Genomic DNA, 13,382 nt, shown 5'->3' on the forward strand with positions numbered 1-13,382 from the left:
GCCTCAAAATTTCGTCTAAATCTCACTAATCTCAATAATATTGCTGATCTCATTCTTGCTAATCTCACAACTCCCACCTCTGTTATATACTGCACACTATCACCTTAATTCTATAGTGATCCATGGACATTAGTGGCCAGTGGTTCAAATGCCCCTGTTGCTCTGGAGGGGCTACCAACTGCTGCGGGGAACAAGGGCACGAACCTTAGTGGTGAAAGCTTCTATGAACACATTCTTCCACCTTGGGAGGGGGGAAGGGGAGGGGGGAAGGGGAAGGGAGGGCGGGGGTAATCTGGGAAAGGGGAGATAGGAGAGGGCAGGGGATTGGCATGAGGGGGAGGGGAGTTTAAATATTTTGGGGAGAGCTAAGACATTGGGGAGAGTTGGGGGTTACTGGGGGGGGAGCTGGGGTAAGTAGGGAGAGGGAGGGGGGGTTGATAATGAGGGTTGAAGAATGCGACACAGCGGTGAGGCCACAACACTACTACAAGATTCAATAAAGATAATGTGTGGGTGACATCGTCGGTGTCCGCCAGGCGATGCCCCGCGGCCCTCCTCCTCCTCCTCCTCCTCACTTACTCAACCACGTACGCAAAATTTATACGCAAGCAAACATGTATACGCATATGTGCATACACTCACGTATTGAGGGAAGCGTGTGTGCGTGTGTGTGTGTGTGTGGACATACAAGCACCAAGAGCGCGCGCACACACACACACACACACACACACACACACACACACACACACACACACCGGCTACAAATCTTTATCAACGATCTGATTCAGCTACCAAGAACACAAAAAAAAAAAATAATAATATCAATTGCAGATCCCAAAACACATTAAGCGAGCGAGAGAAACGAGAGTTAGTAATGAGAGTTTATAGAAGAAGTAAATTACTGTACACATGAAGAAGGCGGTGAACTACACGTGTTGGCTCTTATTACCTACTGCTGTATCTTAAGGCAATACACTACCCGCACACACAGTGACCTCGTCTAGGTGCAGTTATACCCTGTGAATCACTACCCGAGTGTTAGGGTATTTTAAGACTAGTTTAATCTTCATCGTTAACGCCCAGACATTGATCTTTAAGGCATCAACACCTGTTCCTTCATATTACTCACAGGGATAAGGTGCGGTGTTGACAGACTGGCAGACAGACAGTTAAACAGATAGATTGAGGCACAGACCGACAGACAGAGATAGGCAAAAGCACACAGACAGACAGACAGACAGTTAAACAGACACACAAACACAGAGAGAGACAGACAGACAGACAGACAGATTCATATATTAGCTGCTACCGGATGTTCTATTGGTTTAGATAAGGTCTCTGAGTGGTTGGTGTGAAAAGCTCTGATTGGCTAGTAAGACAAACTCTGATTGGCTAATAAAGGCAAATTTTCTGATTGGGTGGTCTATGAGTGGTTGGTATGAAAAGCTCTGATTGGCTAGCAAGACAAACTCTCTGATTGGCTAATGAAGACAAACCCTGATTGGCTAATAAAGACAAACTCTCTGATTGGCTAATAAAGACAACCTCTCCGATTGGCTAATGAAGACAAACCCTGATTGGTTAGCACGACAAACTCTCTGATTGGCTAATAAAGACAAACTCTCTGATTGGCTAATAAAGGCAAACTTTCTGATTGGGTGGTCTCTGAGTGGTTGGTATATGAAAAGCTCTGATTGGCTGGCAAGACAAACTCTCTCATTGGCTAATAAAGACAAATTTTCTGATTGGCAGCAAAAAAAAAAGCCTGATGGCCATGGGTAACGGTAGTGCCAACATCAAGACTCCCACACTGTAAACAAAACAATGTGTGTGTGTGGGGTGTGTGTGTGGGTGGGGGTGTGGGGCAGTGTGCGTGGGGGGGGGTGTGTGTGGGGGTGGTGTGTGGGGGGAAGGGGGGTGTGTGTAGGATGAAGGATACGAAGATAGGAACTACAACAAGTGTTCAGTTCACCAGACAGGACACAGTACACGGGGAATGTAAATAAACTTGGTATAGAGAAGTACCTCCATTAATGTACTGATTCACCTTAATTATCACATTGGTAATAATCTCACGCCTCATTAATAGACTAAGTGAAACTGATAATTTATATGTAAACTAATTACCACATATAGCCTTACCATGTACAGTAGCTAAAACAACTATCTGTGCATACTTTGTGGGAAACATTATGAGACTATGGACGATAAATATTGGTATACGAGGCGCTGCTGTCAATAGTCGCACGTAAAATTTCGGAGCATATCGACCCCTACCTGAACTGATACTTGTTTTAGCTACTACAACACCTCGGTCTCTATTGGCCTCGGGTCTAGGGTGACGGTCCAGTTCGACTTATCACTGTTACACAATATATATATAATAGTTTCAAGGTGTGTTCTCTCCTCATCAACTGTTTCTGGTGTTGACGCAGGTGTGACCTTCCAGCGACCAGGTGTTCCTCCAACCTGGTGTGTGTGTGTGTGTGTGTGTGTACAGGTATGTGCGTGTGTGTGTGTGCATGCGTGTGTGCGTATGTACAGGTATGTGCGTACGTGTGTGTGTGTGTGTGTGTACGTATGTGTGCGTGTGTGTGTATGTATAGTGTGTGTGTGTGTGTATGTACAGGTATGTGCGTACATGTGTGTGTGTGTGTACGTATGTGTGCGTGTGTGTGCGGGCGTGCATGCGTGTCTGCGTATGTACAGGTATGTGCGTGCGTGCGTGTGTGTGTGTGTGTGTACGTGTGTGTGTCTCAATCACATATCAACAGGTCGGTAATCCACCAATTATCAGGACCTGGCTGCCAGACTTAATAATATCCTCAAGGAAACAGTGACTGAAGCAGGTACTAGCGTGCATTGGGATATTCGTCATCAGGGACAGTCAGGGGCAGGGAGCCAGGCCACTACGGACCTCCAGGGCTCTTGGGTTAAGGGTGAGACTCGCATGGAGGTGGCGCAGGTAACCGGGCTCATCCATCATAGCCAAGCATGATAGGGGCAGAACTGAAGCGACTTAATGGATGGCAGTGAAATAAGTTTTTGCAACGAGGAACTCAGGCGACACGAGACTGGCTCCTGCTAGAGGCGATGTTGAGTAACGCAGCCGGGGAGGGAGGGAGGGAAGGAGGGGGAGAGAGGGAGGAATGGTGGGAGGAAGAGAGGGACGGAAGGATAGGGACGGGAGGGTAAGAAGGAGGACTGGAGAGATGGGAGAAGGGAGGGGGAAGGAGAACAAGATAGAGGAAGAGAGGGACGGAAGGATAGGGACGGGAGGGTGAGAAGGAGGACAAGATAGAGGAAGAGAGGGAGGGAGGACGGGAGGAATGAATGAATGAATGAATGGGGGGAGGGAGGGAGGGAACTCACACCACCAACAACAGAGGAAGGATCAAGACTGAGGTGACAGAGGAAGGATCAAGACTGAGGTAACAGAGGAAGGATCAAGACTGAGGTTACAGAGGAAGGATCAAGACTGAGCCAGACACGACGAAGATGAGAGATTGTATAAGTGAGGGGGAGGTGGGGGAGAGGTGAGGTGAGAGGGAAGGCGTGAGGTGAGAGTGGGAGAGGTAAGGTGAGAGAGAGGAAGAGGTAAAATGAGAGGGGTCAGTGAGAGGCCAGTAAGGCACAGGTCCGGCTGGCGGGACTTCCCACGGTCTGTCCCTGCAGGCCCTCCCTCCCTCCCTCCACCACACGCTAGAGGCCTCCGCGGGTATCCTCGACCCACAGGCGGGTTCGGTGTTGATGGGTCCGTAATCTATGACGCGGGTGCATCTAATCCGTGATAGCTCGGGTAGCGGGGAGCTGGTGTTGGTCCCGGGAGGCGAGATACAGCCGTGGTCATAAGATTGTTTGACTGTAGATCATAGTGTCAAATCTAATCTGTCCCCAAGATCCATTGTTACTTTGTTATGACCTTTATTGTCCAGAAGGAAACCGGAATTACCTGGAGGAGACCTGTAATGTTTGGTAGTGTCACACTGTATAACACCTTTCCCATGTGTGTGTGTGTGTGTCGGGCCAAGACTGGAACCCATGAAAATACATCCTTTTTCTTCCACGTGAAATAATTTCCTACCAAATTTCCGTCAAAGTTATCTTCTGTAACGCGTAATAACAAAGTTCTCACGGCCAGAAGGTTAAATTGGACACGTAGTTCACCTCAGTCAGTGTTTAGTTTATCCCCGCCATCACGATCATCAGCGGCGAGGCACCAACTGTATGGTGAACGACGAGTCTCACGTTGGTAACACCTTCACTACTGACTAACATCACCCCGCCGTGGACACACTCACACGGTCCAGATCACACAACCAGAAATGTTAACTCTGAAAATTAAACCCACATTGAGGAGATATTTTAGACGCTTAAAGGTGGTATAATACTGTGTGTGTGTGTGTGTGTGTGTTTAAGAGAGAGAGAGAGAGACTGTACACTAAGAACCTACCCAAGTGACCTCTGGCAATGAGAAAAATCCTAAATAAAAACTAAGATACGGTATAAATAAAATAAAAAGTTCACTAAGTTAAAAAATCTCAAATCAAATAAAACACTTCTTTAACAATCACATACAGTTAAGTACCCGCAGTGTAGTAAAAACAAAAATTGTCCTCACTACCAGAACACTAGTGTGGGTTCTGTGCGGCTGACCATGAATTTTGTCCTAGTGTGTGTATATATACGGGTGTGCGGGGGTGTACGTGCATGTGTACATATATAAATAAATGTGTATGTGTTGGAGCCTGTATACATGAAGTTCCGTGTATTTAATAATAGGATAAGGATGTGCGGTGTGTGTGTGTGTGTGTAGACTAGACTAGACCATGCGTGTGTCCGTCATGCGTGTACGGTACAAAAACCAGAGGTTCCCAGGGAGAGGGTATTGTCTGACAGGTGGTCATCACACACACACACGCACACACACACACACACACACACACACACACACACACACACACACACACACACACACACACACAGACGAATTTTGTACAAACTATCTCGTGACAAATGAAACTATTAATCAGTAGGTCAGAAAATGCGTGTATAGGACTGACTAACGCATTGAAACTATGTTAAGAAACCGACTGTCTGAGCTGACTGTCTGTGTAACTGTGAGAAGACTTCGGTAATAATGTTAATAACGTGAAAATGTGTCAAGTAATTCTGCCAGTAAGCTATCAGGTAAGTTTGTCAGCCAAGTGTGTCAGCCAATTGTGTCAGCCTATTAGTGTGATACTTTATTACCCATAATACTTCACCTTCATTAACATCTATTTATTCCCGGGCGAGTTACCGCATTAGTGACACCAGCTGACAAAGCTATAAGATGATCTCATCCCAATCTCAACCCCCAAAAAAAATAGTTTTTAGTTTTGTTTCTATAATTCAGATTTTATTCCCGATTTTCTGCTTTTTTTTATCAGTGAAAATTACAGACAAATGGCACTCCAGCTGTGATGATAGAGGTTTGTTTACTGTCACAAGTCAACAAATCGAAGCAACTAATCTAAACTATCCCGACAAGATAAACCCCATCAACTCATTCCTATATTTACATCCTTAGGTTAGGTTAGATTAGGTTAGGTTTGGACAGTGCGTTTCATCTGTCATCAAGCTTAAACGGAAGATGGCGCCCACATCACTCAGTCCAGCTAATGCAGTGTGTCCCTGTGGTTTAATTTAAGATACCAGTATAAAACAACAACAACAGCAACAAAAACAAAACAAGAAACAACTCCTCCGGTAAACACATTGCACCTTCCATTCGGTAATAAGGATACCGGCCCCATAAATCAGGGTTGCATTAGCGAGATTTAGTTGATTTAGCCAGAAAATTACAGATGCAGAATGGACAATAACACCAACATTGGTCCGGGTCTACCAGTCAGTGAATCATACTGTCATGAGATAGGTTGTAATATCAGTCCCCTTCACTAGCGCGTTTACAGGGGCTCGTCAGGTTTTGTGCAGTGTGGCGGCTCTGTGTTTGTTTACAGTCGACAGAAGGAAACTCACAATAGTAAACATACTAAGGAGTAAAACAATAGTAAAATAACTGTGTATATGAGGTACCTAAAGGCCAGCTCTTCCCTCCCTTTCTGTTTTCACTCTGGACGTAAAAATTAGTTTTTCACCGGTACCTACAAACCCACCAGTTTCTTCACCCGGTACTCACAAACACACCAGTTTCTTCACCCCGGTATTAACAAACACACCAGTTTCTTCACCCGGTATTTACAAAGCCTCGAGACTACCCACTGCGGTTTACACACAAAATATTGATTAGTTGTGGGTGGTCGACCATAGCGCCTCCTCTCTCGTGTCAAAACATCAATTTGTCACCAGGTAATGAAGTTGTCACCTGCCAAGTTCAGCAGAGGAGGAGGAGGAGTAGGAAAAAGAAGAAGAATAGGAAGGGGGAGAATAGGAGGAAGAAGAAGAAGAATAGGAGGGGGAAGAAGAATAGAAGGGGAAAGAATAGGAAGAAGAAATATAGGAGGGAGGAGAGGAGGAGTCTACCCATAACTTAATCTAACATAACCAAATGAAGATCTACCCCATCTTAACCAAGTCTACTCCTATCCTAACCTAACCTAGCCTTAGTAATTCATCTTCATACATGACTTAACCACAATCAAACAAAATAATCCGCTGTGTAAGTATGGCAATTCGGGTTTGATTTGGGGTTCGCAAAGTTCGGGGTTCGGATTTGGATTGAATTTAAGCCTCCACTACACCCAGCGTTTTAGTGTGCTGGTTACTCACTAGGGTTCAGGGAGGCTGTGTTTTAGACGAGAGAGAGAGAGAGAGAGAGAGAGAGAGGAAACTAAATATTTGTTATAGAAATTCCACTCCAGCAGAAAATGACGATGTGTGTGTGTGTGTGTGTGTGTGTGTGTGTGTGTGTGTGTGTACATGAGAGACAGACGAGGTAAGGAATGTTGACGTGGCAACGTGGGAAAGTTTGATGTGGCAACGTGTGTGTTGACTCGCTGTCTAATTACCCTGATCCATCACTGTCCGGCCATAGTGTGTCCTGGCCTCTCTCCCTCCACGACCTCCACTGTCCCGGCCATAGTGTATCCTGGCCTCTCTCCCTCCACGACCTCCACTGTCCCGGCTATAGTGTGTCCTGGCCTCTCTCCCTCCATGACCTCCACTGTCCCGGCTATAGTGTGTCCTGGCCTCCTTCCCTCCACGACCTCCAGACTACCTCCACTCTCACAACCTATAATGTGTCTTCTGACTGGCCTCCGAAACCCTTGCTTCTGCCTTTACTACCGAGGCTGTGATGGGGCTACCTGTGGCTATGGTGGGGCTACCTGTATGTAGGGGCTATCTGTGGCTATGGTGGGGCTACCTGTGGCTATGGTGGGGCTATCTGTGGCTATGGTGGGACAAATTCCGTAAATCAGATGATCGTACAACAGGTGGTCGTACTACAAGTGGTCGTACTACAGGTGGTCGTACTACAAGTGGTCGTAGTACACAGGGGGTCGTACAACAGGTGGTCGTACTACAGGTGGTCGTACAACAGGTGGTCGTACTACAGGTGGTCGTAGTACACAGAGGGTCGTACAACAGGTGGTCGTACTACAGGTGGTCGTACTACAGGTGGTCGTAGTACACAGAGGGTCGTACAACAGGTGGTCGTACTACAGGTAGTCGGGCGCCTCACTATCGTCAACCCGTCAATCACAACAATTAAGTGTGACCGAAGATTGATGGTAAGGAAAGACTGATTCCTCGTCAGATGTGAAGACGAATATTTTGGGTGTATCTGGGTGTACCTGCCAGGGGTGTAGGTACGCAGGTATGTGGTGGAAGCCGCTGGTGGGTGTGTACAAGGTAGATATAGCAGCCCCGTGGTGGTGTGCAGGAGTAGCATACACCCCAACAGCAGACCTGGAAGTTCTCATTCTTAATTAACATCTGGAGTGGACTGCCAGATAAACAGACTCTGGCTCCACCAAGAGACGACGTGCATGTCTCATTACGTCTAGACATGTCTCATTACGTCTAAACATTGGTTCATCATGTCTAAACACACCTCATTACATGTCTTAAGTGTATCTAGACTTGTCGCCTTATGTCTTTAGTCGTGTGAACATGTCTCTCCAGCACCAACATTATCCTCCTATACTAAACCTTACCCTCTCCACCACCACCACTCCTCCAACACATCTCCACTAATCACCCACATCACCACCCACATTCCAAGCATTACCATCATTCTCAACAACTGCTGCCACCACCACCACCACATCGCCTACAACACCGCAGACATGCCACTGCCCTATAATCCCAACCACTGACACCTTCACCACTACCATTGTCCTAACTCCACCCCCCCTTCCTCCCTAACATCACCACCGCCACATCCCCAACACATCCCTCCCTCACCAACACCTCCGGAAGCCGGCCACCTGCGCGGGGATACACATCTTGAGGCTAATGAACATCGCCCCACAGATTACAGCCCGAATCCTCCTTTTGAGGTTATCTGCACCAGTGTTCCCAAACAAACACGACAGCGCCCCTCCCATCGCCCGCCTCGCCGCCCCAGACCCACCACATCCCTCAATACTCATTGGCCGCTCAGGAACCAACCAGTGATGTGATTGGTTGTTTGTCTCCGTCAACTTGTCAACATGGGTAGTTCCCGAATACGCCTTGCTGATCACCGAAGGCCAAGTCCATACGTAAAAAGAGTTTGATAAAGAAAAAAAATATATATTGGAATTTAAACGGACCAGAGGCGATTATGTAAATGTACTGTACAAGATAATACCCAAATATATTATAAGAAGACGACACGTTCAGTACACCCCCTACTCACCACCCTAAAAAAAATCCACATTCTTGAAAACAGGCCCTGACGAGTACTGGTGTACATGTGAGTCGTACACACGCACACACACAAATACACACACAGACAAACATACACTCAGGAGAGATGATGACCAAATCTTCGAGAGACATAATTAATCAGGGAGGAGAAAGGTGAGGGCGGGGAGTGTGTTGTGGTGTGACGGGCCATCTCCCTCCACCACCACCGTCACCGTCACACCCTCCACCATCACCGTCACACCCTCCACCATCACCATCACCGTCACACCCTCCACCACCACCACCATCACCGTCACACCCTTCACCACCACCACACCTCCACCACCACACCGTTACACCCTCCACCACCACACGGTCATAACATCACCACCACATAGTGACACTCGCCACCACCACATCCTGTCATAACCTACACCACCACCACCACACCACCACACCCGTTCTTATCACACCATTACTCTCATCCACGGAGACTTGACAGGTAAGGGGAATTTACCACGCTAATTCTCATTATCTCAAACCTCTCTCTTGTTCTCTCTTTCTGTCTCTCTCTCCTTCTTTCTCTCTTCTATTTCTGTCTATCCTTCTCTATGTCTCCCTCTCTATTATCGCTCAGTCTCTTCCACTCCTCTCTCTAAACTCTCTCTTCCTCTCTCTCTAAACTCTCTTTCCCTCTCTCTCTCTATCTCTCCCCCTCCTCTCTCTCTGTCTCTCTCTCAACCTAGTCATCTCAGTCTCTGTCTCACCCTATCTCTCTCTGCTTAAATCTCGTCCTAAGGAATGTTAATGACTCAGTATTTACGACCTAACAATTAACAAGTTGGTTTTATTTGCTCGTTCAATGCTCTATCTAAACTACGTTGGGTTACGTTAGGTTTTGGTTAGGTTTAGGTTAGGTTAAGTATACTGAGGAACTCTCCACCACACAACACACTCACCACAACACACTCACCACAACACACTCACCACCACAGTATAGGTCGGGCCGTCTCTCCACCTGAACGTACCTGAAATTAAACAAAATATCAATTAGACTCCCATTAAGACAGACAGATAGACAGACAGACAGACAGACAGACAGACAGACAGACAGACAGACAGACAAGAAAGAATAAAGTCTTTTGTGTTGTTTAAAGTCATCATGAATTACAGACGGACACAACAAGTTACCTGTACTGTCCAGGTGTATGTCAGTCTAGGTGAGGTGGATGACGGGAACTAACGGTGTGTGGAGGACCCAAAACAAGAGGGGAGAATGGGGTGGATGAGGGGGGGATGGGGTGGATGAGGGGGGGTGGGGGGGATGTGGGGGTGGATGAGGGGGGGATGGGGTGGATGAGGATGGGGTAGAGATTCTGTTCGTAGGTGGAGGAGGCGGGAGGGTAGTGTGTGTGTGTGTAATAATAATAATAATAAACGGTTTATTAATAGAGTTGTAGCGGTGGCTGAAAATATACAGACTTACATTTGATTTAGACATAATGATATAATATGCAGTGAATACATTTACAGGGCTGTACAGTACATAAATCAGGAGTTGTTTATTATTTTAACAATAGATGGGATGGTGCTGTTCTTATATCTATCGGTGCGGGCTCTTATGGGCTGAATTTTGTTGTAGTGGCGGACTGCGCGAGGTGGGTGGGGGGCTGCAGGTGGCAGGCGGTGGCGATGAAGAGGGTGGTGCAGTAGTCCCCTGCCAAACCTTTCCAGTGCTTGGTGGTGGAGGTCACTGAGGGATTGCATTTCCAGGGTGGAGAGAGCATTGGTGTAGCCGGAGTATTCTGCGCAAAGCATGATTCTGCAGGCCTTTTCTGTACCTTCTCTAGCTGACGTTGTTGGGTGGAGTTGAGAGAAGACGACCAGGCTGGTGACGCATACGTTAGTGTGTGTGTGTGTGTGTGTATGGATAGCGGTGGATGTCAGATGTGAAATGTGTGGCGTAAGTGTTCTGACTACAACCTGACGTCTTCACACACACACACACACACACACACACACACACACACACATCAACACAATACTCTGTCTACTCCCATCCATCTGTCTGTCTGTCTGTCTGTCCATCTCTTTTCTCTTTATCTTTCTCTCTTATTCTCTGTAATTATTTGTCTCTCTCATTATCTATCTTACTCAATATCTCTCATCATCATCATCATCATCATCATCATTAAATTACCGCTACTGAAAGACCTTAATTACTTCACCCCCTTCCATATGTCACTTTCCTTCTCTTCCCTTATTCCCCCTTCCATTTTCCTTCCCTCCCTTTATCTCCCCCCTTCCACTTTCCTCCCCCCCTTTATCACCTCCCTTCCACTTTCCTTCCCTTTATCTACCCCCCTCTTCCACTTTCCTCCCCCTCTTTATCTCCCCTTTTCACTTTCCTTCCTTACTTCTCCTTTCCTTCTTACTTTCTCCTCCTTCACGCCCCTCTCCCACCCTTCACCACTTTCCCACGCCCACTGTCGCCGGCGGAAGGGAAGCTGCAACTCTTGTCCACACGTGACATTTGATACTGGATAAATTTCACGCAACACCGCACCTTCATCATAAACAGGTTAGGTTAGAATACATTGGGTTAGGTTAGGTTTTGGTTACGTTTGGTTAGGGGGTTAGGTTAGATTTAGGTTAGGATTAGGTTAGGATTATGACGTTCAACAAGTCAGCTTAAGCTAATCTACGTTTCATTAACACAGGTTTAGGTAAGAGAGAGAAATCCGTTATATGGAAATAAATCCGTTATATGTAGACAAAAATCCGTTATATGTAGAATAAATCCGTTATATGTAGAAAAAATCCGTTATATGGAGGTGTTACTGTAACTCTTCCATTTAAACAAATATGGAAACATTTACACAAACTTGAGACAATTAAAAAAAAATAAGTGACTCTAGTGGCCCGAATAAGTGACTCTAGTGGCCCGAATAAGTGACTCTAGTGGCCCGAATAAGTGACTCTAGTGGCCCGAATAAGTGACTCTAGTGGCCCGAATAAGTGACTCTAGTGGCCCGAATAAGTGACTCTAGTGGCCCCGAAGAAGTGACTCTAGTGGCCCGAATAAGTGACTCTAGTGGCCCAAAGACCTGAGTTAAGGAGTCACTTCAGACCACCACCAGGAGAAGGACTCGACTCATTCCTCGCCTCCTGCACCTGTGATTGGCGGAAAACAGTTCACCAATCACCGTGAAGTATTCATATAGTAACGACGGCCAGAATCTATACTATACTCACTCTCTCTCTCTCTCTCTCTCTCTCTCTCTCTCTCTCTCGTCAGGTCTAGCAGGTGTAAAAGAGGGAGGTAATCATGCGTGCATCCCGTCTCCTTTGGTATCCCACACTCTCACCTATCCATCCATCCTTCCCTCCTTCTCTCCCTTCCTCCCTCTTACTTTCCATCCCTCCCTCCTTCTCTCCCTTCCTACCTCCTTCCTTTCCTCCTTCCCCTTTGCCTGTCTCCTGATTCTTTCCTTCCTCTCTCTCTCTCTCCCTCCCTTCCTCTGACTTCTCCTCCAATCATCACTTTCTTTCCCTTCATCTGTTTTCTGCTTCCCTCTCCCTTAATTTTATTCATTCTTCCTTTCGCCTCATCTCATCTCTCCTACTCCTCCTCCTTCTCTACCTTCACCTCCTCCTCCTCTTCCTCTATCTCCTCCTCCTCTTCCTCTCTTCCTTTTTATAACACAGACCTTCACTCTCAAAGGCGTTCTCCCTCACGTAGAAATCAGCACTAAGAGGCCCAGGGTCCCTCCTTCTCTATGACCAGGAGAGGTGTGACAGGAGGAGGTGTGTGACAGGAGGAGAGAGTGTGACAGGAGGAGAGTGTGACTGGGAGGAGTGTGTGACAGGAGGAGTGTGTGTGACAGGAGGAGTGTGTGACAGGAGGTGTGTGTGTGACAGGAGGAATGTGACAGGAGGAGTGTGTGTGTGTGACGGGAGGAGAGTGTGACGGGAGGAGTGTGTGACGAGAGGAGAGTGTGACGGGAGGAGTGTGTGTGTGTGTGTGACGGGAGGAGGAAAGTGTCGGGAAGACTTGGTCGACTACCCCACCACAAATGCCTGTCTTAGGGTCCAACAGGAAACTCAATCTGTTATCCTATCTGCCCAGGGCCCACAAAATGGCGGCCCAGACGACACCAAGAGGGAAAGAAGGTGGATAAATGCCCCCAAGAAGGAAGGAAGGAAGGAAGGAAGGTGGATAAAAGCCCCCAAGAAGGAAGGAAGGAAGGAAGGTGGATAAATGCCCCCAAGAAGGAAGGAAGGAAGGTGGATAAATACCCCAAGAGGGAAGGAAGGAAGGAAGGTGGATAAATGCTCCCAAGAAGGATGGAAGGAAGGTGGATAAAAGCCCCCAAGAAGGAAGGAAAGGAAGGGAGGAAGGTGGAGGGAAAGAGAGGAAAGGAAGGATGAAAGGGGAAGAAAGAGAGTTGAAGGTGATGGAAATAATGAAAGATCTGAAAGAACGAATCATAATAGATAAAGGGGGAAGAGAAAAAAGCATGGAGCAGCATAAAGACGAGACG

The sequence above is a fragment of the Homarus americanus genome, unplaced genomic scaffold (genome assembly GCF_018991925.1).
Source record: "Homarus americanus isolate GMGI-L3 unplaced genomic scaffold, GMGI_Hamer_2.0 scaffold51014, whole genome shotgun sequence".
Taxonomy (NCBI): domain Eukaryota; kingdom Metazoa; phylum Arthropoda; class Malacostraca; order Decapoda; family Nephropidae; genus Homarus; species Homarus americanus.